This window comes from Phodopus roborovskii, unplaced genomic scaffold, assembly GCF_943737965.1.
Source record: "Phodopus roborovskii unplaced genomic scaffold, PHOROB, whole genome shotgun sequence".
Classification (NCBI taxonomy): Eukaryota; Metazoa; Chordata; class Mammalia; order Rodentia; family Cricetidae; genus Phodopus; species Phodopus roborovskii.
Window position 1 is genome coordinate 30,757,650 of NW_026126511.1, and position 27,017 is coordinate 30,784,666.

General features: G+C 35.3%; 1 pseudogene; it reads right to left on the minus strand.

Moving 5' to 3' along the window:
- Positions 1-673: 673 nt before the first annotated feature.
- LOC127230454 (eukaryotic translation initiation factor 3 subunit L-like) lies at positions 674-25,430 on the minus strand (annotated as a pseudogene).
- Between the last annotated feature and the right edge of the window lie 1,587 nt (positions 25,431-27,017).

Below are 27,017 nucleotides of genomic sequence, written 5' to 3' on the forward strand. Positions count from 1 at the left end.
AGCTTCATTCTAATTTATGAAATAACTTAATTATAAATTCTAAGACTAACAATAAGAACTTTTACTTCTTTGTGAACAACAACAAGTGTTAATTATAATCTCTGATAGGTATTATAAGTTTGAATAATCATGATATTTCTTCTATTGCCTTCCTAAAATATAGTAATCTTGATAAAAATAAGAACAATGCTTTATTCATTTCTCATACACAGAGATACCATGGTATCAAAATTCTAGCCATATCAACTTGAAAAGATGATTTCTTTCTTCTTGTTGTATTAACCCTGTATATAGAAAGCATATTGGATCCCGTCTAACAGTGTTCTCAACTTCCTTTCTGCCACACTGTAAAATCCCACAACAATAGGGAATACTGATGACGGTTCCCTCCGTGGAAAATAGAAATCAAGTATTGTTGACTTCAGCTAAGTAAAGTACAATGATTAATTATAAAGAAAAACATGGGAGAGGAAAGAGTGGAATCATAGAAAGTATAAGACTGAATAACTCAAAACAGTGTATCCCAAGACCAATGCATGGTTCTTCAATAATGCAAAGTTATATCAATGCTTCTCATATTGATGGATTATGATTTATGATTTGACCAAAACATCACATAGTAGATGGCTCACTGAAGATATATAGTTAAGCATTTAAATATTATATCAGTGTATTATTTTAAAATACCTTCACTTTTGTCTCTATTGATTTTTAGTATATACAGGAGGATGTTGGCAAAGAACCAGATAGCATTCTGGTAACAACTCATCATCAAATACACAAAGCCAACACAATAGTATGTGGTGAGGTTACTCAGGCACATGGGAGTACATGCTCTTCTTGTTCAGCTCAATGTTCTCTGGCACCTTGTTAGCCTGGTAGTAATCTCCCAACAGGGAATGCAGGCACAGAAACCCCACCAGGCTGAAGTAGCCCAGCATCTTATAGAAGGCATATGGTCCATATTCCCCAGCCACAATTTCAGAGTCGACTCCTCTTGTATAAACCTCTAGCTGTAGGTTGATGTTGGATTTGTCCACCAGAGAATGAAGTACATTGAGGACACTGCGAACATTCCAGATTTTAAGGATGGATCTAAAGAAGTCAATATCCTCCTCTTGGCAGTCTTTCAGTGGTACTGACTAAATGACCAGAACTGATAGATGTCCCAGAACCACTGTTTGGGGAGTTCTAGGGGAGCAGTTCCGTCAGCACTGAGGATGTAATTGAAGAGATTGTAGTAGTTGTAGTAGGATTTAAACATCTGCTCTAAGGAGGGGCCCCCATTGACTTTGACGTATATATGCCTGTAGTATAATTCTTTATACAAAATTAAGAATGCAGCCATCATTGCCAACTTGGCAATGGTATATTCTTGACAAACCTTTCAGTTAGTTTGGTCCAGTTGTTCTCATAAATGTCCCAGATCTCATACACCTCCTGGTCAATGACATCACTAGAGACATGACTGGCCTGAAGCTCATATATTTTCTTGTCAATCAAATCTGTGATAATTTTGTGGAAGTACCAGATGAAGCTTTTGATCACTTCAGGAATCACCTGATAGGTCTGCTGCTCATACTGCCGTTCATAGGCAAGGTCTTGCTTTGGGTCTCCTGTGTGTATATCATAGCCTCCTGAGTAGGCATAGGATAGGGATCATATGCAGCCTCATACTCGTAGTCACAGCAGCGCTCCAAAACCCAGTGGGAGAGAGTGGAAGAAGTACTACCATGACTTATCTTTATACACTTAGATGAATACACTGTCAAATCCTCATCAAAGAAGCCTCATATGCAGTAAAAACAGGTTTGATCCTAAGATCACAGCTATCCAAATTTCAGGGAATGAGAGACTTGGATTTTCAGTCCTAAAAGGCTGAATCAATATCTAAAGGCTATATCACACCACATTTTCCCATGTCTCAGAGACCACTGAGGAAAAGGGATGGAAAGAATGTAAGAGTCAGATGAATACAAGGAAAAAAAAATGTCCTCTAGACACAGCAGGGTAGATGCACATATGCAATCACAGTAATTGTGATAACAGGTACAAACTACATACCAGCTCAAACCAGAAGAAATTCTAGCACATAAAGCATAATTATTCTGAAAGGAAGTATCACCTTTATATAAGGAGTTGTTGAAAACTCCTGGCACAGGAGGAGATAGTTTTCTCTATGAGTGCTGCCTCTGGTAAGTGGGCCATGTTCCAGTGAAGGACCACACTTCTGAAAATATAAGGATAACACAAGGTCGACATGGTGTCTGAAATAAAAGAAAAGATAACACAAATTTGGCCATGTAGGAAAAGGGAGATAGATCTGGGAGGAAATGGGGTAGGAATGACTATGATCAAATCACATGTATTGTCACACTGGGATACTTACTGTAAAATAAAAATAAAGAATACTTTTCACTGTTTTCTAAACAATCAAATCATATTTTAATGATCTTTTCCTATGGTATTTTTGCTTCATAGGACCACTTTCACTGTTGAAGCAGCCTTTGCTCCTTCTGGATTAGTTACACTGCAGGTAAGCGCATTCTCCATTTCATCCTCTTTTCTTTGACTTTAGTGTTCAGATCAGTGTCAACACTGAAGAATAAGAATGAATACAAATCAGGTGAGGCACTGGGAAATATCTGCAAGCCTTTGGTGAACTTATTTTGTGTGGGATTCACAGTTTTGGCAGATATATGATTTTATGATCTTGACTATGTTTAATGTTAACTATTATTACATTTTCTTCAGCTTCTCATTTTAAAAATAAGTGATTTGAAAGTTTGAAAGTTTTTAGAGTGAGTCAGGGGAGGAATAGAGGAATAGACAAGTGCAAAAAAGAGGGAAAGAGAGAGAGAGACCATAAAATACAGAGCCATGATAGGTTTGAAGAGAAAACTGACTCTAGAGAAATGTTCAGAGACCTACAAGGATGACCCCAACTAAAAATCTGAGCAATAGTGGAAAAGCTACCTTAAATGCCCTTCCCTGATTGTGAAATTGATGACTAACTTATCTATCATCAATGACCCCTCATCTAGTAGCTGATAGAAACAGGAGCTAAACACTGAGCCAAACTGGAATCCAGATGCAGAGAGGAAGGAGTGATAAGAAAATGGGAACAAGACCAGGCTACAGAAACCCACAGAGAGAGCTGACCTGAACAAGGGGGAGCTGATGGACCCCCAAACTGATAGCTGGGAATCCAGCATTGGACCATCTCAGACCCCCTGAATATGAGTCTCATTTAGAAGGCCTGGGCAGTCTAAGGGACCTCTGCCAGTGGAGCCCAGAGCCTGATGCACAAAAGGAGTTTGGAAGCACATTCCCAATGGAGGGATACTCCCCTAACCAAGAGGCAGGAGGGAAGGCCTAGTTCCTACTCTAAATGACTTGAGAGATTTTGTTGATCCCTCCGGGAAGGCCTCACTCTCCCTGTGGAGTGAGGGGAGCAATAGGATGTGAGGGTGGTCAGTGGCATGGGACGGAGGCAGGAAAGGAGGGAAGGGAAGAGGGAGATGGAACAGGGATCAATATGTAAAATAAGGAAAAAAAATCTGAAAAAAAAGAAAAGAAAAGAAAGTTTTTAGTATGTTATGCTCCTAAAATTAGCTTTATTCCAGAAAATATATGAATGGTTTTATATGCATATCATTATTAACAGATATATGTATATATTTGAAAATAACAATTTTGAAATCACGCAAAGAAATACCCTCCCAAGAACAGAATTAGCAACAGAGGCAGTGACAATTGAGGACGTTTGTTGCTCATAGGATTCCTTTAGCAAAGAATAACTTAATTTCTTAGAATTATACGAATTTTGCATTTTTATTTACAGTGTTCAACTCTAGCTAAGTTGTAAGCCACAAAGATGGATAAAGACTGAAAAAATGTGAAATGTTTTGTGAGGAAATTGCTACTATGCACAAACAAGTGTTACAGTATGGACTTAAGAAGAGAAGAATCTTTATTACATGTGGTATTGCTTTCAGCTTCAGCTAAAACAAACAAACAACAACAAAAAGGGAATTTGTAACATGAATAGTGTGGCTAGTAGCTGAGATATACATAAAACAGATAGTAAATCAGGTTGACTGTAAAAAGTTGAAAAGACATAACAATAAGATATTTATACATACTAGAAATACAGTCAGTATATTAAGACTTACTACTTTCTGTGAGGCTGTCTTCCTTGAAAACAAAGCAATAAAACAGGACTTATAGTCTGAACCCCTATGAGCACCAAACAGGAACTATACTCAGCATAATTTGGAAACACTTAGAACAATGCAAACTAAATGCAATTATGACCATTTATAGGTAACTGGCAGGAATAGTCAGTTGATAGAAATGAGTACTTCAATAATTTAAGGTCTATTAGCATTTATTTAATCAAGGCATCCTTTAAATATGCATGCTTATAACCTGGTTTTCTACAGCTTCCAGATATTTGAAGGATACCTTTTTTGACTAAATATTAATATACAAGCATTCTGAGTTATGGTTACCTGAAACTAAAATATTTACATGTTGTTTGGTCTGAAAGTTTTACTTTTGGCAATAATTTTCTTGCAACATGCAAGCAGGATGAGACATAACACTGTAGTAAGTTGTCATGAATGGGGTGAGACTTTTTTTTAAACAGTGTTTCTCTGTGGTTTTGGAGGCTGCCCTGGAACTCACTCTATAGACTAGGCTTGTTTCGAACTCATAGAAATACACCTGCCTCTGCCTCCCAACTGCTGGGTTTAAAGGCTTGCACTTCCCAGCTGGTGGGAGTCTTTTAGAAGTTAATAGTGACTTGATTGTCAGCTTCAATTTTAATGCTGAACTATTTAGTGTAATTTGCATATTATTTTCTTATTAAAAACATAACATGAAGTGAGATCATGGGAATGAGTCTTTTGTGTAATTATAATGCCCATATTTGCTTGAACTTAATTGCATTTGCCATAACATTGCTTTAAGCATTTTGTCCTCTTTATGTTGTCTAGCTTGTCTTTTGCAGTGTGAAAATGATATTTTGCTGGAGTGTGCCATAATTATTAAGCAGAAGTTCTTGCACTGCTTCTTATTGGAAATAAATCCTACAACCAACCAAATGAAACCAATCAAAACAAAAATAATGGTTATTTTCTAATTTGAAACAGACATACACTATTATTATTTTTTTTATTTCAGTTGTCATTCTAAGTATCTCTTTTTGAATGCTATCAGACTTGGATCATGGTCCCAAATTAAGAATACAGAGTATGCTCTGATAATTTATCTAGTACCTGTCCTAAGGTTCCCTCTGTTTAATTAATCTCACATGGAAGGAATGCCTTAGAACTGTATAAATAGTGAAGTTTATTGATCTTACAATGCTGGGTGTCTGGTGTGTTGCACCAGACAGCAGATTAGATAATTTCCTGATGGCTTAACACGTTGAGCTCTAATACAGAGGTAAGAGATAACAGAGGTGGATCATCAATTAAAGGTTAGTTTCTATACTGAAGGTACACTATAATACCTCAAAAGCAGGAAAGTATTAATTTCTAAATATCCATAACATAGTTTAGGTTAATACACATAATCAAGAATTACAAATACAAGGATTTTTTTTTTATTCTCAGTTCCCTTTCTAAATCCTTATATTCAGAAATACTTAAACAGTATTTTAAAAGAATTATGTATTTCCATTCAATAACGGTATGTCATAACAGTGCAGTCTTTTATATTTATTGCCGTAGACACTTCCAACATGATTTTTCCTTGGCCATTTCAAAGGTCAGTTCATTTTGTTATTGAGTGGTTCTTTGCTAACCAAAAACTTCCATTCTTAAATTTAATCTGTTTCACTCTATTCTAAAATTATTAATCCTAGCTAGCTTTCTGAAGTTATTCTGAAAATATGTACTTGCTCTTATAAATATCATTTCACTCTTTTAAGAGACAGATTATATTTAGAAACATATTGCCTTAATCGAACTTTTTAAACTCTGGAATAATTATCTTGTATGTCTCAATTATTCCTGCTACACAATTTCCAGATCTATGTATCATTCTAGTTATGTTCTACTTCATGCGTAATAATGTGTTAGGATCACTTTTAAAATCCTTATAGAAGTGAGCGATGAGACTCCCTTCATCTGATTAATTCACTTCAATACATACAAACCTTATCTGGATTAACTCAGTTCTATTCACTTAATTTATCAAATATCATTCTTTTTACATTGTAATTATTTTACATATTCAGATCATCATAAAACATGATTTTTATAATAAAATCTATAAAAGTTACGTTATACTAATTTTTGCAGTATGTTGCAAATGGCAGACCTGGAAAAACATTACTGTAGAAATATTTACAGAAATCAAACATCTAAGAACAGGTTAGCTTATTTCAGAAATGCATCTCATTATCACATTTCTATCTTATTCGTGCCTTTTCAATGTAGTTTTGAAATAATTTGGAGTCAAATGTGTTCTGACTGTGAATTCATGAACCTCATGTCAAATCAAAGTACAAGTCTACTTTTATTGTTAAGTAAATCTTCTGAGCTTGAAAAAAATAATTAAGACCATGTTAAACCTTAATTTTGTCATCTGTTTTATAAGGAGGCCTTGGCAGCTGGAACCTATGGTCGGATCAAGGGATTTTTTTCCCCATAGTATATTGATTTCCTAAGATAACGTTGGAAGCTTTTGTTTCTATACTATTTGAGTTGTCTCCCTAGCTAGATTAAAGGTTCCTGACCTTGAGGGTGAATTGTTCAGTTTGCAGGCTTTGCCCACTCCAGATGAACAGACCTCACAAGGGGAAGTCAGGTCAGTTTGTGATTTGCATATGACATGGTTGTTTCCAGGAAAAGGTTACTCATATGATGGATATCACTAATAAAATAGTGTATACCTCCAATCACATCACAGATTTTAAATATAAACACATACAAAGTAATTTCTTCATTGGGAGTTATAATTTTATGAGATTAAAATTATACTTGCTGAATCAATCTATAATTTTCAGGGACTTTTTAATATTAAGAAAATGAATTGTGACCAACATTATTACTTCCTTCTTATTAAATAGTGTAGATTTGAAAATTTTATGGGACCATTTTTATAAATATATAGGAGAATGAATGAGCTACCACATGAAATTGTATGATTAATTTTATAAACACTTGGGACTAAATAGGTTTCTCTCGGTTCAACTCAGTCCTACTAGGAGAAGGTGTAAATTAACTATGCCCCTTAAGATCTTTATTATCCAGATATAAGTACTTAGCTCTCTGGTGGGTAGCTTTAAATGAAATTCTTTGAGACCATTAACTAACATCTTAATACCAAATACTTCATAAATCTTTAAGAGACGTCTGTAAGTGTGAGTTCTGGCTTCTGTCATAGAGAAAAGAAAAAGAAAGGTAAAGTAACTTCAAATTGTCTTTTAAACTCTCAACCAAAGGAATAGTTTTCTCTGAATCTGACAACATAAGAAGTATCCCTGGAAACCTAAAGGCTCCATATGATTTGGCCAGATTGCCTGTTATCCAGTGACCTCTCCCTAATTGGGGGAGGAGCTGAAAACAAAGCAGGAAGAAGGGAGCATCTGGAGGAGATGAGGGGAGCTGGAAGGGACAAAGCCACTGAATACAGAGCAGAAAGCCTTTAAGAATACCATGTCTGCTCAGTCTAATCTTCATCCTCTGTGGAAGTGTTTTCCATATCTAAACTGGAGACAAAATTTCCAGGTTCATGCTCTATGTCTATCTCATAGGCAGTTTTAGAGAAGAGAGGACATATAAAGCTTTCGTTGTCTAATAAATTAACAATCTCTTTTTTTCCCTAGTGATTTAATAAAGTATCATTAGTCTAACAAAGACACTGCAACCCATCCACCCAATCATAAATTAGCAGCCATCTGCCAGAGTTTCAAGATCCTAAACACCAGTATCTGTAGTTAATTCCTTACTTTTTATAAAAAGAACTTGTGTAGAAAACCAAAACTTTTTGATACAGAAAAGCTGCACAAATGTAAAGCTTTGCACATAAGAATGGTAATGTGTCATGCTAAATGGTAAAATATATGGAAACCACTTTCCTCGTTTTGATCAAATGTACAGGGAATGCTCTTGAATGTTCTGATGAACTGTAATTTGTCTAATATGCATTTAGGAATTTTCAGTTTTATAATTCAAATGTATCTCTATCAATAGTATTAATTAGTTGTTATAAAGTAAGCAAAGAAAATGGTAACTCATCTTTCCTACAAATTTAAGCTAAAAAAATGATGGTTGAGATATAATGTTTCTCTTATTATATGGTTTATGCTTCCTGTATATTTAGTGTTTTAGTTTATATATGTACATATGTAGATATATATGTATATATCATATATGTATAATCTCCATTTTTTTTAACTCTGTAAGGATTTGAAAGACAAAATTTAGTGTTTATTCACACTACATTTAAATTTTAAATTCAGTGAAAGAAATGTGATTAAAAGAGCTATGCTGTATAAAATTTTTCTTATATTTCAAGTGACATAGACAGACAATGCTTAAATATAAAACTATATTTGAGCTTCACCTACATGTTCATTTATAATTTCAACTCGATATTGGGAACATGTAGATCATTAATTATATTTTCTTTCATTATACTAGAAGACAAATAAAATGGACAACTATTAAGAATTTGAGTGTTTTGATTAAGATAGTGTACATCATAGCTCTGTGTTTTTAGTCTGCATAGAGTTGCCATTTATTCTCCAGAAAATGAACATATTCAATGAAGATCATTTTCTCAGGAAAATATTCCTTAAACGAGCTGTCAGATCTTTGAGATATTTTTATTTATGACGGAGTTTCTACTGTTATTCTAAAAGAAAGATGGATAGTATGATTTACTAGGTAAATAATTAAGTGAAATAAAATACAAATGTATATGACATAAAATGCCAGAACAGGAATTTGACTCTAAGGCTTCCCAAGTTTTCCTGCAAGTTAGAGAGGAAATGCAGGTCCCAGAGGTTAATGATATGCACAACTAAGACGGGAGACAAGAATGTTCACACACAGAGAGGATCCAAGAGTGGAAAAGTGAGAAGAAAACCGGGTAGGGAAGCTAGGGAGGATACATTCTGCCCTCCTTGCCACCAAAGACATGTGCTGAACTCTCTTTCTCCCTCTAAGTCCTGCACCCTAGCTCTCACTGTGTCTGTCTTTGTGTTTGCCTGTCTGTCTGTCTATGTCTGTGTGAGATGTAGGAACTCTCACTGAGCTTTCAGAAGGCCGACTACTTAACTAAAGTTACAAGTCAAAGCTGAGAGTTTAGTCTCTAATCTCGACTGATATGGCATAATTTAAAGAACCTAAAAGCACAGAAGACAAAAGCTATCTTTTTTGTTGTTGTTGTTGTTGTTGTTGTTGTTGTGTTCCTGGCAGGCAAATCAACTGCCAGTGCATACCAGTGTTTTGAACAAAAGCTATGGGAATTTTATGAACCCTGATGTCAGGGTAAAGAGGATTTTGAATGAAAATGAGAAGTGTCTTTAGAATACCTCCTTCTCCACGATAGGGTGATTCAGCAGATGAACCATAAAAAAAGATCTAAGAATAGTGCTTTAAGCAAGTGCTAGAAAAGAAAGGACAGGCCTGTGGAACTGACTGGACAGAGCCCAGATCGCTAGCACAGAAGCTGCTGGGCAATGCACACAGGTGCTGTTTGGTGGAAGCTTTCCTACCAGAATCTCCATGAAAAGCCATCTAAGATCACCAGGGACATGCTCTAAAATGTATAGGTAAGACTGAAGTGATATTTTTTTTTTATGCTGTTCTTCTGTGTGGATGTAAAAAATATACATTGAAATTTTCTACTTGAAGCTTAGTTTTGGACACTCTGCCTTCAGACAAACTGAATTTCTAATGAAAGAGTCCAGTTGTCGAAGGACTTCAGGCTCTTTTTTCTAGAATAGAAACATGACCGATACATGTAATGGGCCCCTAAATCAATCCCCATACATGTACACCATAAATGATTTCAATTTATACCCCTTACTCAAGCTAGGAATTTAAAGACCAATAAGAGTTTGTAGGTTTATTTAAATACTGATTGTATTCTATACAAATGTTCTGTTAAAAGAAAGAATCCTAACCACTTGAGCTACACTATAGAAAGAGAAGAACAGTAACATAACTTCGTGCTGGAACAGCGAAGATAAGGATTTAACATTCATGGTTAAAAGTACAAGGGATTTGGATGGGTCTGAGAGACAGAGATATAAAATACATATCAAGAGGCTCTATCTGTGCTATTGGATATGTAAAAAGGATTGAGAATAAGGTGGTAATAATTGGAAGGAGAAGGAAAGTATGGAAAACACACACATGAACGGTACATGCAATGCGATCTGTGAGCAACTTCATATGGTAAAGTGGAAAAGAGATGTTCACATCTGATTAGGAATGGCTGACCAAGTAAATGGGATGTCACAACAAACAGAAAAACAAAAGAAAATGCTTGATACCAGCCACCATCTCCTCTGGCATAAGTTACAATGGTGATGTTGGGAAAATATCCACACCATACTTTGTAATTGAGTGTTATTATTAAGCATCATGAGAATAGAGAAAGTAATAGCTTCATTAACATAACATATCATCTAACATGAAAAATATCTGGAGATCTACTATATTTTATGTTTATAGTTCACAACTTTGTTCTAAACCGTTTTTTTAGTGATTAGTTCTCCCATAATGTGTTCCTTAGAAACATAGCAAATAGAAAAAGATTTTTTGAGAGAACATCAATATATGAAAATGAAACTAATATTCCAAAAGCTGTCCACTTACCATAGTAACAAAAAACATACTTTCATTTATTATTCTCCTCATATTTCAGGATAGACCATGTACACGGTAGTCCATCTTTGTCTACCTCTGTCTGCCTTCTCAGTCTCTTAATGGATGAGTGGCAGTCCTATCCATGCAGGTTTATTCTTGGATAATTTTATGTGTTGATAAAACTGTCTACTCATGAAAAGCAAACACATGTATTATTTCTGTATGATTTCAAAACATGTTTTGCTAAAAGTGAATGTGGTATTAGCTTATGCTGAGACACAGAGTTTGCATTTTTTTTTTCAGCTGGCATGCTGTATACATTTTTTAAAGTTAATATACTATATCTGTAAATCCAATCAGGCATAGATAAATGCCTAGGTTATTTCCTTTTTTGTTGTTATTGGCTGAAATAAATGTCACCATGTATCTATAGCTACAGTAAAGCAGAATAAAGTATAAATGACTTTAACTTATAAAATTGATTCTTTAAATATAGGATGACATTATATGTGGGTTTGCAGTTCTCTTCTTTGGAAAGACTCCCTAAAGAGTCAGCAAGCTCAGACCAGAGGGAAAAAGTGGCTATGTATACCATGTTGGGAGGTAGTCAAATAGTTATTAAGAGGATTTATCTATGCAGTCATCTTGCATGGCAAAAGACCACTTTGATCTATCCATTTGCAATGAACATCTATGGAACTTTTAGAATCATGAAAAAGAAAAATTAAAAAGAAGAGAGGGATAGAAAGTACGAGTGGCATAGAGGAGAGAAAGGAACAGGACAAGAGAGAAGATAAATGTCTGGATGGTCAAGGAAGTCGTCTGACTTTTGCCAGTTATTTACTTTGAATAAAGGACTGTTTGTGTTCTCCACAATGTCCCTATCACTCCTAAAGGGGACATTTTCTGGATTTTGAGCATCTAGATGTTCATGTATATTCCCTTGGATGCTGTTTTCTATGATAACCCACTTCATGCTGCATTACCCATAATACATTTGTTTACATAATACAATTTATGGGCACTATTTTGTTTTCCTTCAGTCTTAAACATGATCACTGAGAATAATCATGTTATGAATAAAGAGATCTGTGAAACTGGTTGATGTTTTATGTAGTATTGCTATCTGTGCTTGTTCAAAATCCTTACTCTCCCTGGAGTGGCAATAGCTCAGGAATGAGTTGATTTCTTCATATAGGGAGGGAAAGAATGACTAAAGTTTCATAGATTCAGACAATGTAGAGATGATGTTTAGAATACTTCTGTCTAAACGTCCCAATTATAACTCTTGGGATAGTCATCCTTCAAAATCAATATCGTAACCTTAGCATATGAACTTTACTGAAGTTGATCCTTCAAGTGACATTACAACTATGCCATATTCCAAGACAGTATTTTATTTTTAGCTGTATCTGTCTCCCTACCCCTTCTAATTTTAGTATAGAAGCATTCTGCTTTCTCTACGCTTGTCTTGGATTAAGAGTTTAAGACCTAAAAATTATTTTCAAATCCATTTAAGCTTTCTAGCAGTCAAAAGAGATCTAGGGTACTCTATAGGTTTTTAGAAAAGTTTTGATGTTATTTAAAGTAATTAAAATTAACTGAATCCTTACCCTTGAGGTATGACCCTATTCCTCCTCATCATGAGTGATAATTGGAGCCTATATGTCAAAGGATAATAGGCATCCATTTTTCTACATCTAGAAAGTCACTGTGGCTTATTATATGCCAGATCAATCCAATGTGAATGATGTACTTGAAAGACTCTTTCTTAGGGACATTCTTAATTCTAACCTCTGTATTAGTCAATGTTCAAACAAAAATACTTTTAATGAATTTGAGTAAGTTTCTTTAATGAAGAGACTTTCTAGAGATTTTTGGGCCAAGTAACTGAACTCTAAGTGCCTAGTCAGGTGCCATTGTTTTCAATGACATAGAAGAGCAATGGTTAGAGATTAGTGGAGAGGGGAGGCAAGGAATGAGGTGGGAGGGGGCAGAAAAGGAGGGAGAGGTGGAACTGGGGTTGATGTATAAATTAGAAAAGAATTAATTTATAAAAATAATAGCGCTATGGAGGTGATGATGTTAGGTCAAACTGCAATGGAAAACTCTAACTTTTCCTAGGGACAGTTGATCAATATCTGCCCATCTCCAAGAAGGCAACAAAGGAGCCAAAGATTTGACCGCACCCACATCTATGTAATAAGTCAAAGAGTTGATTAAATTATTGAAGATATTTACGAGAAGCTCCTTGTTAATTAACTCCCCTCTTGAAGAGGCTTCATCAAGTGTTTAGATCTCTAACTTACATGTTTGCTGCCCACTCTAATCTGGAAACAGAGCTCTTCTTCAGAGGACAGGGTGACATCACAGAAGCAGAGGGCAGCCATCAGTAGACAGTTGAACCACATGATCACAAGCACTTGGTATTTTTAGACTTCAGAACTGGAAGAAATAAATTTTATCATACACACACACACACACACACACACACACACACTACTTGAAGGATCACAGATCTACAAGAAAGAGTACTTACAGAGCATAGACATTTTAAAGTTTTCAGATTCACTGATAACACTACCTTGGTATGATTGAAGAGTCATAAAACTTCTATCTGTGGACTTCTTTGTCTTACCTTGCAGATTGCTCCACTGAATAGACTATTTTTCCAGAAACTGATTCATGTTTCTTCAATCTTTAGAGGGTGCATTTGATTCTGGGACTTCTAAGTACATGAAATATTTTAGTTTTCATGAACTTCTTGGGCCATGTAAGTTTAAAAAGTTACTTCCTTAATCTTACAAATTCCTCTCTTCCATCAGGAAATGTTTCAATTGGAAGAGCTAGCTAGATAATAAGAAGACATGGTTTTATGTTTTCTTTTTTTAATGGGAATTAAAACACATTTTAGAAATTATACTTTTGACAATGAGAATTTGGACAAAAAATAGCCTGGCCACTTCTTCCCGGTTTTCCACATCCTGCTTGTATCTTCTACTTATAAAATTCAGCTAGAAATCAATCAATAAAAACATAAAAAGATATAACATATGAAGATTCCATCTTGGATTGCAGGCCCTGACTTAGAAAGCAAAATAAATGATGTTATAGATTAATTGTTGATTATAAAATAAATAACATTTTATGGTTTGAAAAATATGTTAAATAATGAAGACTTCTGTTTTGTTTTATAGTTGGAAAACTTGGTGCATGTTGTACAAGATGTACATCTACAATGTGTAATATAGTACATATTTTGTAGTTGGTCAGAGAGGAGAATAGATCCTTGTCAGTGTGTCATAGCTATAATTTGGTGTCTTAATCATAGTCCTTGGAGATATGCTTTTCAGTATGGTGATGCTATGCACTAATTTCCTTTAGTTCATTTCTTGTTTCTTTAACTGTCATCCTATAATATTGTCATTATATCTCTAGGTTAGTACATTTATACTTCCTTGTATATCATTTTCATATTCCTAAAATATATTTTCATAGTATTTAAATAAAAGTGCATAGGAAGGAAATCCATAAGTATTCATGAGGATGCCTTAATTTTGTCCTCAAATTTGAATAATTTGTTTAAATATATAATTCTTCAGTCAAAAATTTTAAATGTCATATTTAGATATATCAATTGAATTGTTTCAGATTACATGTGATCCAAATAAGTTAAAAGATTGAATGCTTCACGCTATTAAACCTAGTACTCAGGTGACAGAGGCAGGAAAGGCAGAAGGATATCTGAATTTAAGGCCAAGCTGCTCTACAGAGTGAGTTCCAAAACAAGCTACACAAAGAAACCATGTCATGAAAAAAAAAAAAAAAAAAAAAAAAAGCCAAAGCTTTCCAATATTTTGTAAGAAAATGTTACTATTTTAGCAAAATAAGTTGCAACCATATCTTTATTCTTGTTATTTTGACATACCATCCCTTTTTATGTATGTCAGGTTTCTTCTTTACGAAGATTACTGCAACCCTTCACTGTCCTCAATAAAAGACTCTTGTCTTTATTGAGCCAAATAATTTATTACATTATTTTCGATGATTTAGATTAAATTAAACAACTGGGTTTTAATTATAGGGTTAAAGAGAAATGTGGCACTAGGGAAATGACCAGAGACCTATAAGGATGAACTCAACTAAGAATCTAAGCAATAGTGGAGAGGCTAGCTTAAATGCAATTCCAAGATAATGAGATTGATGACTACATTGTATGTAATCCTAGAGCCCTCATCCAGTAGCTGATGGAAGCAGAAGAAGAAGCCAAACTAATTCCTGGAATCCAGTTGCAAAGAGGGAACAGTGATGAGCAAAGAGGCCAAGACCAGGCTGCAGAAACCCACAGAGACAGCTGACCTGAACAAGGTGGAGCTCATGGACCCTAAACTGATAGCTGGGAAAACAGCATAGGACTGAATGTGGGGCTCCGTTAGGAGGACTGGGCAGTCTAAAGGACCTCTGGCAATGGAACCAGGATGTATGCCTGGTGCACCAACGGACTTCGGGAGCACATTCCCTAAAGAGGGATACTCCATTAGCCTAGAGACATAGGGAAAGGCCTAGGCTCTATCCCAAATGACTTGACAGATTTTGATGTTACCTCATGGAAGGCTTCACCCTCCCTGGGGAGTGGAAGGGGGATAGGATGGGGATGTTGGTATGGGACATGGAAAGATGGGAGGGAGAGGGTACTGGGATTGACATGTAAAATAAGAAAAACATAATAAATAATGAAATAAAGAAACTGGGTTTTAGATGCGAGAAATGATAAATGTAGTATTGACTACATTTATAATTTTTCTCTTTAGAGTACTCTTATTTGATGATAATATGATTATAAAGTTAGACTCTGCTTTCTCAGCATTGCATTCTTTAAATTTTCTCAATTTTTGTCTTCTTAGATTTCTATTGCATTAATTATTTGGAGTTACATTTTTCCTCTTGGTTGCTAACTTTGTTTTATATATAATGATAGTAAGTCTCTCTGAAAGAACTAATTGGAAATAGTCAAAATTGTTGTTCCCAGCCATGAATATTTGTTTCTTGAAAGACAATATCTATTTTGGTTTTGATTTTATTATGTTTGCTATTATTTTTTATAGAAATATCTCAGTATTAGAACTTTTGTTATTTTTGTCTGTTTTGTTTTCACTCCAATTCTTTCATATTTTGTGGCCCTGATTGTATTCTCTTTTAAATTATTTTAAGTCATAAACAAACATTTTACTAAAATTACATCTGTAGCAAATACTATTGAATAAAATGTAAAGTAAGCAAAAATATGTCACAGTCCTATGTAACAAAGTTACCAACTCTATAATCTTTTACAGAACCATCTCACTCACATTATAGTGTGTACTCTTTAAAAGGAATATATTTCTTTTTGCTTTTACCCATTTGAGCTCATGTTGAAACAAGATACGAACATTGAAATTTCCCTCATATATTGAAATTTGTATAGCTCTCAAAAATTCTGATAAATCTATGACATTTCCTTACTGTGTTTTAATTCTTATTCCTATCGTTGATTTCTATAATAAATAGGATTATTAAATTTTGTATGATAAAAGTTTCAATTTATGATAAATTTTAATCACATACTCTCAGTTAAGTTCATTATGTTTTAATTCAGTCTACCAATCCTTATTATACATAGTTGATCTAATCTCTTAAATAGACACATTGTCATCCTTTTGCTTTCATTTTGACAAAAGTAATAATCTCGCAAAGTGGTAGTTATTTCACATTTCCATAATAAGAGAAGTCCATAATATCTGAGTATGAGTATTCTATGTATTATGATGCTATGCTTTATCAGTGATTGTTAGTATTTTCAGCCTAGTTTCAATTAGTATAATATTTCATTGGAATCATTATCCAATTTATCTTACAAATAGTTGATTTTAGATTTTCAATGATAGTCATTACAGCCACTAATCAATTGGGTCTCTGCTTCTCCATGTGATAAAGTAGCAGGTCTTAACTTTTACTTTTAACGTCTCTAATTCTGATAGATTATTGATGACTTCAGCAAACAAATTTCTTAACCACTTATTTGTGTAGACTGATTGAATTTTACAAAAGTCAAGCATTGTAAATGTACATTCTTTCTCTTATTCTATCATATTTTAAAATAGAAAATTGGAACGTTGATAATAAAAGAGAGGGATCATTGTAATTTCATAAATGTTCTATATACTAGATGTTTTTCAACTTATTATACTTATTAATATTTTCCCATAAATCATTATCTTTGGGTCCTTCCAGCTGATTCCTAGGTTTTTTATAAAAGTAGTTTATTTACCTTCTTCATTTAAACTGGAGCATGTCTTAATTTTATCTTCTTTATTCCTGGCACTGAAGTGAAGTTATTTTTCATTTAACCCTATTATTGTTTTTGATTATAAATGTGAAGCAACCATCATCATGACACTTGATATGTTTCTTATTTTGAACTACCATGATGAACATTTCAAAAGCTTTGGATTTTAATTTACTTAAATAATTCTGGACTTTTTCAAGGTATAGAGGGATTAATTTAAAATTCTGTTTCTGTTTCCATCTTTAGAGTATCTGTAATAAAAAGAAAAGAACCCAAACAACAGAAACAAACAAAAAATCTGTGCTTAAAATATAGAAGGGTTAATTGTTTGTAAGGAGTATGGTTTTTCCTCCCGCTGCTGGTCTTGTCCCGCCCCTGCGCCAGCCCCAAATAACGCACAGAGACTGTGTATTTGATATTATGCTGTTGGCCAAGTGCTAGTTTCTTATCGGCTAGCTCTGTTTTAATTATTAACCCATTTCTATGTATATCCACGTGGTCTTCTTACCGGGGAAAGGTGCCAGCGTCTCGTCTCCCCAGTCTCTCCATCTTGGCTCCTCACTACTTCCTTACTACTTCCTCTTTCCTCCTTGTCTCCTAGTCCCTCCTATCTTCCTTTCCTATTGGCCAACAGTGCTTTATTCATTATCCAGCATGAGAAACATTTACAGAAAGACATCTCCCATCATCTGTGTGACTTCTATGACATTGCCTGAATACATGTGTCTGAAATGTTTTAATAATTATGTTACTGGTACACATTTATTTTGTTCCAATGTCAAAAATATCAATTTTGATTTTGTTATTGTTCTATATGCTATCCATCAATTATTTTATTCATTATTTTATTTTTTGTAACATCCTTGTTCTTGGGCTGAAGAGATGGCTCAGCCGTTAAAGGCTAAGCTCACAACAAAAATAATATATGTTCTATAACACTAAAAATATTGCAATGTCTTGCTGGTTTCTTGATTCAACTTAAAACTAGATGATCCCAATGGCTCATTCTTTTTGATAGAATGTACTATTTTTACATATTAGGTACATTGCTCATTGCTGAGTTGTCAATTTTAAACATTCCTAAACAGATAATAGTACTACAGTAACCTGTATGTGCATTATTGGTTTTGATTATACACTGGATATATATGAAGGTTCACTTAAATATCTCTAAATAATAGTTTAATTAAATTAATTTTATCTGTGTGAGATGTGTCAGTACATGAGTGACAGAGAATACCTGTAGAAGTGGGAGGGTAGCTTTTGGGAGACATTATATGGGCTCAAGGTAAAACTCAGGTCATTAGGTTAGACAGCCAGAACTATTATCGGCTGAACTATTTTGCTGGCTCTGCAAGATTTTTTTTCTTAATAGTTAGTGATAGAAAAGCATTTTAGTTGCACTTAATCCAAATATATCTATGACTTCTATATTTTAATTTTATATGGGATAATGTTAAATGGATGTAATAATCTTTCTATTGTTTTGCTTATTTGGATTTAAAATTTTTTATAAAAGCAACCATTATGTAATTAAACTCCTAAAGCAATCCTGCCATCATTTGGCCCTAATGGTAAACATTGACATGACCTTGATCTCCAAAAATCAACAAAATCAAGGGCTATCATAGAAAAATATAATCATGTAACTTTAGAAGTGAGGTTGAAACACAACCTAGAAATGAAGAATTTAAAGATGTCTACTGAAGCAAACTGTCACTTGGTTAATTACTGTTTATTAGCAATAAATGTGGCCAGATCCGGATTTCATAATCCATGGTGGTTTCCATAAAATATGTAATTTCAAATAGACTAGATATTTTACGTGATTGCACTTTATAAACTATTGCTACACTAATGATATACAGACTGCTACCTTCTTTGCAATAAATTATGTCAAAATAATCAAATCACTTTTAGGTACAAAAACCCTAACTTCATGACTTCATTGCAATTATTAGATGGAGATTAACTAAAATGCCCTCTTCTTGCACCCCAAATTGCATAAGGTTAAAAATTCTCAGATCTTTCCACTATGTTTCAAATAAAAATTTTTGTTCAAGATTTATCACAGGATAAGTGGGTATGCTACAAGCTGAAGAATGATAAAGACTTTTGATCAGAGACTTTTTTTTTACAGTGATTAAAAGAAAAGGACCATGTGTAATATCTGCTGATTTGTTTCCAGTTGCTGAAATCATCTCAATTCAGTATCATTTCCATGTATTCCACAATCTAACAGTGTATGTATAGCACATGACCACTTAACCTTCATGTGATAGACACATAATGATCATCAATACTTTTTTAAGTTGTCAAGTCTTGCTGAAGATGCAGACTCTGGAGAAGTGACTTTTTTGCTTTCTTTGCACTTCAATGTCTTAGACGGAGATTTACTAGAAGTTGCAATCGGTTCCTCTGATTGACAGTGAAGAACACATTTCCTACTGCTTGGACTGTGTGGATTGATAAATGCTGTGACTGGTCACACTCTGCAGCACTGAAGTAAGCTAATGTGAGAGGAATTGTGAGTTAATGATGTACTAAGCACTGTGGGGTGGTTATAGACTCATATTTTGGTAGCAGTCCTTTGCTGCTTCATTTTATTCACTTTTGGAAACATTTCAAACACCCTGGCTCAATCAACAAAACAAGAACTATACCTGGCATGTGATACATGACCTGGGTGTAATGGGATATTTTGATGGAAGAGGCAGTAACCATTTGTTAAATGGTACTTTTGGCTCCAGAAAAAAATTAATAAACTTCCCCCAAAGTATGTAACTTCCTCAAAATTAATCATTTATACCATAGAAAGAACTATGTCACTTGCTATGTGTGCTAAGCTTAAAACTCTATAAAAGTGATAAAGGTTACTGAATCACTCAATCATTGATCTAAAGCTGCTGCTTTCTGTTAAAAACGTGTCTATGATCTCAAGCTAATTACCACCCATTCCAAACATTTGACAGTGGAACCAGGATGTATCCCTGATGCACGAAAAGACTTTGGGAGCACATTCCCTATGGATGGATACTCCCTTAGCCTAGAGGCAGGAGGGAGGGCCTAGTCCTCCAAATGACTTGACAGATCTTGGTGATCCCTCCTGGAAGGCATCATCCTCCCTGTGGAGTAGGGGTGATGGGAGAGCAGTTTGGGGGACATGGTAGGGAGGAAGGGAGGGAGGGAGGGAGAGGGAACTGGGATCAATGTGTAAAATAAGAAAAATTAATAAAAAAGAATAAAAAATCAAATATATATATGTATGTATGTATGTATGTATATATGTATGTATGTATGTAAAGTTTTACACCTGAGAAAGGGTCTCAGTCTTGAAAATTCAGTCAAGCAAGCAGCATAACTGGGGGTGGGGCAGGTTGGGAAGAAGAACATTTGGGTGGGTTTTTATTCTGTATTCTGAATGTTTTGATTTGGGGAACTGATAAATCAATGAGGACTTTTAACAAGTGACATTTTCTGAAAGGGGAGTTGCATTGTCTGTTTGAATTCTCTGATAGAATTGACATTTCTCACAGTCTCCAATTGTCTTTACAAATGGATTGGAGTGTGATATTGTCTCTTACTTTGTAGTATTCATCTACTTATTTTAAGAAGGAACATTTGTCTATAGTGACTATTTTCCACCAGGCACTGGGTCTACAAAGTAGCTTTGTAAATAATTATAAGCTATAATTACTAATTATGTTTCACTTCTGTTTCTTTACTCTAAGTAGATTCCTTAATCCCCATTTTCTCAGTGGAAATCTAAAATGCCAAAGTGATTTTCTCTCAAGGTTTACTTTTATTAGTAATAAATCAGAGATAAAACTCACAAATACATAGTAAACCTCATACTTATACTCAGTGTGTAATACATATATGAATATGCATACACAGTGCCTATATATGTATATATGTTTATTGTGCATGCATATGTACGTATTTAGCTATGTATAAAGTTACTTCATCCCCCCACCCTTTCCCACTTTCCCATCTTCTATTCTTCTGCATTAGTCAGGGCTCTATGACCTGGCTAGTTCAACAATGACTGTCTTCCACTAGAAATACGAAGAACTCAATAGTTGTTTTATCCTTGATGATGAAAGTCTTAGCTGGTCTTCAGTATACATCAGAATCCTAAAGAAGGGTGTTCTTATGCTAATGAAAGAATGCCTTGGCAGCAAGATAGAAGAAATTGACAGTGATAATGAGGCCAAGAAGGGAAAAACAAACGAAAGTGTCTTTCTTTCCCATTCTTTATTTAGGCAGCTAGGTTTGGGTGTTGCTTAGGTATAAGGTTGATCTTCTGACCTCAAATGATTCTTACTTAATGTATGTCTTCCCACATCAAGTGCTTTAGATTTAAGATGGGTATGGCTACCTCAAAACCCATTTAACAGAAACTCTTCCCAGGCAAGCCCAGATGCTTTGGTTGGCTTTGGTTTTTAGTTAATTCCAGATGTATTCATGTTGACAATCAAGTGTAGCCATCTATCACATCTTCACTTCTCTGTCTCTCTTTCCTTAATCTTCCCTCCCTCTATCCCTTCCTTTTCCCTCATCCCTTTCCCTCATTCCACTCACCAATCACCACACCTTTCTTGCAGTCACTTTTTTTTTTTATCTATTTCAGTCTGTAAATATTTATTGTATAGATATTACTACAATACTGCATAGTCAAATGTACCGTTTCATAATCCCAGCATTTTTAAGTGAAAGTTTTGCTACATTTAGTTAGTAAGACACAATGTATTATCAACAATAATAAATAAAGTAACATTTGTTAGGCATTAAAAAGAAAAAAAGTTGTTTCAATGAGAGCCTTTCCTCTCAGTGAAATCAAATACTGAGTTGAATAGGATGGATTTAAATAAGGTTCCATAGCAGTCACTATGTCAATTATTTACATTTCTCTTCAACTTCTCCATTTCACTATAAAGGGGCAATGATATCTAATAGCAGAAAAGAGAGTCAGTGTAGAGCTTTTTTTGTCTTCGTTCACATTATCCATACATGTGCTCTGTGAGGCAGGGAAGCAGGTGTTATTATCCTTACTTCATAAAAGACAAGTAAACTCATAGTTTGAAAAATCTAAAGACACATGGTAAATAATAATGTGGTAGGGTCAAGCCTGAAAGTCATTAATGAACCCAAGTTTTATATTATAAACATTATTGAAGTGATTGAAAAAAGCATGGGAACTATGTTATAAATTATTCTGACTTAAATGTTACAGTGAAGCTAATGTATCAAAATTGTAATGCAATACCTATGAAAATATCTTCCCCTTCATGTCTCAGCATTCTTTTCATAGAAGGGTAAACTGGTTCTTCACACCTGCAGTTTAGAAATGGTATTAAATATTATTTTTTAATTCAAAAAATGATTTTAGTTCCTTGATGCATTCTCCTTTTAACATACGAGGAAACATACTTTTTTAAAAGGTTTGTTAAAATAAACTTTCTCCATTTCCTAAACTGTAACTATGAAGTCAGGTTTAGAAGTATCTGTAGAAGTGTGATTTCCTTTCTATGAAAATATATTTCCTCAAAATAAAAATATCCCCATAGCCATCTTTAGATTTCTACATATTTTAAGTGTTAACGTCCTAGTATAACATTTCTGATATATTTTCCTTAACATACAATGACAATTGTGTCAAGAGAAAACATATCAAATACCCCAAAAACTAACTAAATAAATAACAACAACAAAACTAAATAGATGTATACATGGCAAGTCATACGGAGTATTAACAGCCTTTTGCTTCTTTTTAACAAATACTTTTGATAATTTTTAACTTATAAATTCTGATAACAATAAAAAATAATATGCTCTCACTCAATGTTCCCTCTATACCTTATATCACCATATCACATTGTAATTCTTTGAAGAGATACTGGTGTTATTTATTTACCACAATACACAGTATATATAAAGTTGCATAATTTTCTCCATGTTTCTTTTCTGGTCTTGGATGTATGTAGTATTACTTATTGCATAGAGTGCTGCTGTTCTTGTTAAATGACAACTTACATGTAGGCCCTCCTTTGGCTTTCCCTTCTGCTCTTCCCACATATGTCTTTGCTCTTACACAGATGCAAAATACTTTGATAACTGAAGTTTTTTGGCATATTTTGCAATCAGGGAGTATGATTCATCCAGTTTTGTTCTCTTTTCTTGTTGGCTATTCAAAGATCTTGATTCCACCAAAATTTAGGGTTGTTTCTTCATTTGTTAGAAAATATGGTTGATATTGTGATAGTATTTTCCAATTTTGCACTAAATCTTTGGCTTGTTATCAGTAGTGTGTATGTTTTGGCAATACTAATTCATATGTGTATCTTTCTACTTATCTCTGTGATTATAAAACATATCATTTGGCTGAAGACATGGATGTGCAGTTACCAGTGCTGACTGCTCTTTCAAAGGAATTTAGTTTGGTGTTAAGCCTCCATGATGGGCAGCTCACAGTTACTTTTACCTTTGGTACTGGAAAGCCTTTGTCCTCCTCTGGCCTGCATGGAAACTGCATGGTGGATACTTGACACAGACATACATACATACACATAACTAAAATTAAATCAACATTATCTTCATCCAGTGGAACCACTGAATTTCTAGTTTATCTTCTGTTTGTTAAAATAATGATGCTGTATCTAGAATCTAATTTTTAGGATTATTTATGTAGTTGTATGATTTGTCTTAACACTACCTAGTTTTCCCCTTCGAATATTTGGAAATACACGGTTTCTCACTACTATAATACACTTGTACTATCTTCAGTAGGCAATGAAACATTTTGTGTATGTGCATATGTCCCTTGGGAGTTGAATGAGATAAAATATTAAAAGGTAAGACACTCATTTTTCATATAAATTTATATGGAGATTAAATATTAATATTATGAGATACTTTAAGAAAAAATAATATTTGTTGTTAAAATTAAATATTGTTCTTTCAAATTAAACTTTTTATTTATTCTTTTTTGATTCATCACATTATTTATCTTGATCTCACTTATCTCCTTGTCCCTTTGCACCCACCCTCTCCCCTTGCAACCCCCTATCAAGGATAAAGTAAATTTTTTTTAAAAAAAAGAGATAAAGAAAATTTTTGATGTGACACAGGGAGTTATACAATCCTTTAGTCCACACATTGTTACTTGCAAATGTACCAGACTCATTGCTCTGGTGTGAGGTCTCTGGCTTTTGCTACATCATCAATACCAGGCCTTAGCTGGGGCTCCTCTTGGATATCCTGATGTTCTCTGTGTCATGGAGATCCTGTAACTTTGGGCCTGCAATAAAAGCCCCTTCATGTGCTCCAGCAGATAATAGATGGGTGGATGTTGGCATGGGGCAATTCATAGCTCTGGTTCTGTTGCTGGTTTGTCAGCCTGCTAGCTCTCTCCTTTATCTTTAACAGTAGGGTGAGCTCTCCAGTATTATCCAGGCTGGCTAGCTCATGCTATGCAGTAAGCAACAAAGAGCATGGCTGATTCACCTGCTCGCATGTACTTGGAGTCAGCTTGACAATACCTATACCACCCCAACAGCTCTACTGTGTTGCATAGTCGAGGTACAGGGGCCATTCTACCTGGTACTGCAGCTGAGGAAAGGCAGGACCTGATCTCTAGCTCTATCGATCCCAGAGATAACTCTCCCACCTACCACCTAACCTCAGGGGGCATGGAGAGTGTTTCTCTCCCTTGCCCAAACTGCCATATGGCAGATAAGGAGCAGGAAACAGTCATACTCATGTCGTCTGGGCCAGCTCACTCACATGTCGATGTGGTCACTCTACTGTGTTGTCCAGGCAGGTACAAGGCCCACTCACGAGTTATACTTCTGGTGTGGGACTAGGTGAGTTCTCTCGTCTGTCACCATATGGCATACTCGGGTCCAGTGCTAACAGCTCTCACGACCTCAGGGCAGATTCACCAATGCCCCCACCAGCAGGGTCGACAATACTGGGGAGCCGGGCTTGTTCTAAGTGCTATAAGGAGCGAAGCCTGAGGGTCTGGGGGTGGGGCATCTTTCCACAAGCCATGTTGCATGACTGAGGAGAAGTGGGGCTAGCTCTCCCACATTTATTCCCGGGGGTTCGCTCACCTGCACTATCCCAAGCAGCTCTGCTAAATTTCACATGTGAGGTACAGGGCCTGCTTTCCTGAGTGCTGTAGCTGATGAGATGCTGGGTTAGCTCCTGACCTTAGGGCCATCCTGCCCACCTGCCTCAGGGGTGAGCGGTGGGGGAGGAGAGGGCATCTTCGCCTGTTCACACCACCATGTGTCAGATGAGAGGCAGGGAAGATCTCCCTATCTCACTTTTTTTTGGGGGGGCAGCTCACCTGAATCCCTGTCAACAGGGCCATCTCCACTGTGCTGCCTAGATAAGGAACAGGGCCTGCCCTCCCTAGTGATTTGGTAGGTGAGGGGCTGGTTCTGCTCTCCCACCTCTGGAGGTGGCAATGGGCAAGGAGGGGCATCTTCCTGTCACTGTTATACTACATGGAAGACAAGAGGAAGACCAGCTTTACCATTCTCAGGGCTAGTCCCACCCACACCCCTGCCAACAGGATCCCACTGGCCAAGTGAGGTACATGACATGTTCAGTGCTGTGGCTGGTTAGGGCTAGGTAACATTGTCCCTAGTGTGGCAGTCAGCGAGTAGTTGATTCAGCTCTTTTCAACTTTATCCTCTTGGTCTTCAGTGGTAACATGAACCAAGGATATCAACTAGACCTCAGCCACAGAACAGCCACAGGTGCAGACATGGGCCTTGAGTGTAGCTCAGGCCTGAACAGAGCCACGACCCAGGGGGCAAGCTTGCTCCTCACTGCCTTCACCTTTTTGGATCTGCCTATCTTCACAGGACATGAACCATTCTACACTTCTCTCTCTTCTATACCCCTCCATACATGTGCTCACCATAATAGAGCCCATCAGGCACTGGGTGGGCCAGTTATCATTTCTAGGCCCAGGGCAGAAAGGCCCGGACCAGCATGAGGATCTTTGTCTCAGGTTTAGTCTTACTGGTGCTGTGCAAGTTTCTATCTTCTGTTTTTGGCCACAGTATGCAGCTTGAATCAAAAGTCATTTATCTCTTTATCCGGACTGGTGAGGTGATTCTGCTGAGAGAGCACGATGGTGCCTGACTGTTCTACACCAGAGTTGCTGGGCTGGGTCATGGGTAAATTCTCCCTGCTCCAATTCTAGGGACCTAAGGTAAAGATTAATTTTTAGTTAGCAGGATTACTTATCCAATTTTTCAGATTATTTGGCCCAGATAATTACTTGCTAAAATATAATGCCTTAAAAAAACAGAATAATATAAAAGGGTAATGCATTTTTAGAAACTAATATTTTGCTTAAAAAACCAATATATTAAATCTTCCTCAATTGATTATTTATTTTATTTTATTTCCAGCTTGGTTGTAATTTGGTTTGTAAATGTGACTTAATTTGTAAATGTAACCTAATGTATAACATGTCATGTTTAACTTGAGTGGACATGTGGCTAAATATTTAATGTTGCTTGGTAAAAAGTTATATCATTTTGTTTTAAACATCTGATTCTTTCATTAGAACTTCATGGTGATAAAATTAAGGGAAAATTAGAAATCTACATTTACTAATAATATATTACCAATTCTCATATCAATGCATTTCATAAATTTGATTTGATATGATCAGCTTAGTGTTGACACAGTATGTTTTTATGAGTCACTAAACAAATAGTTAGTAAGTCTTGTGTTTTCCTGAACTTGGATGTTTCTTTTCTTTAATTTGTGTCCAAACAATTTTTGCAACAGAAATTTTTGTTAAATTATGTTTCAATTTTTATTTTACATTC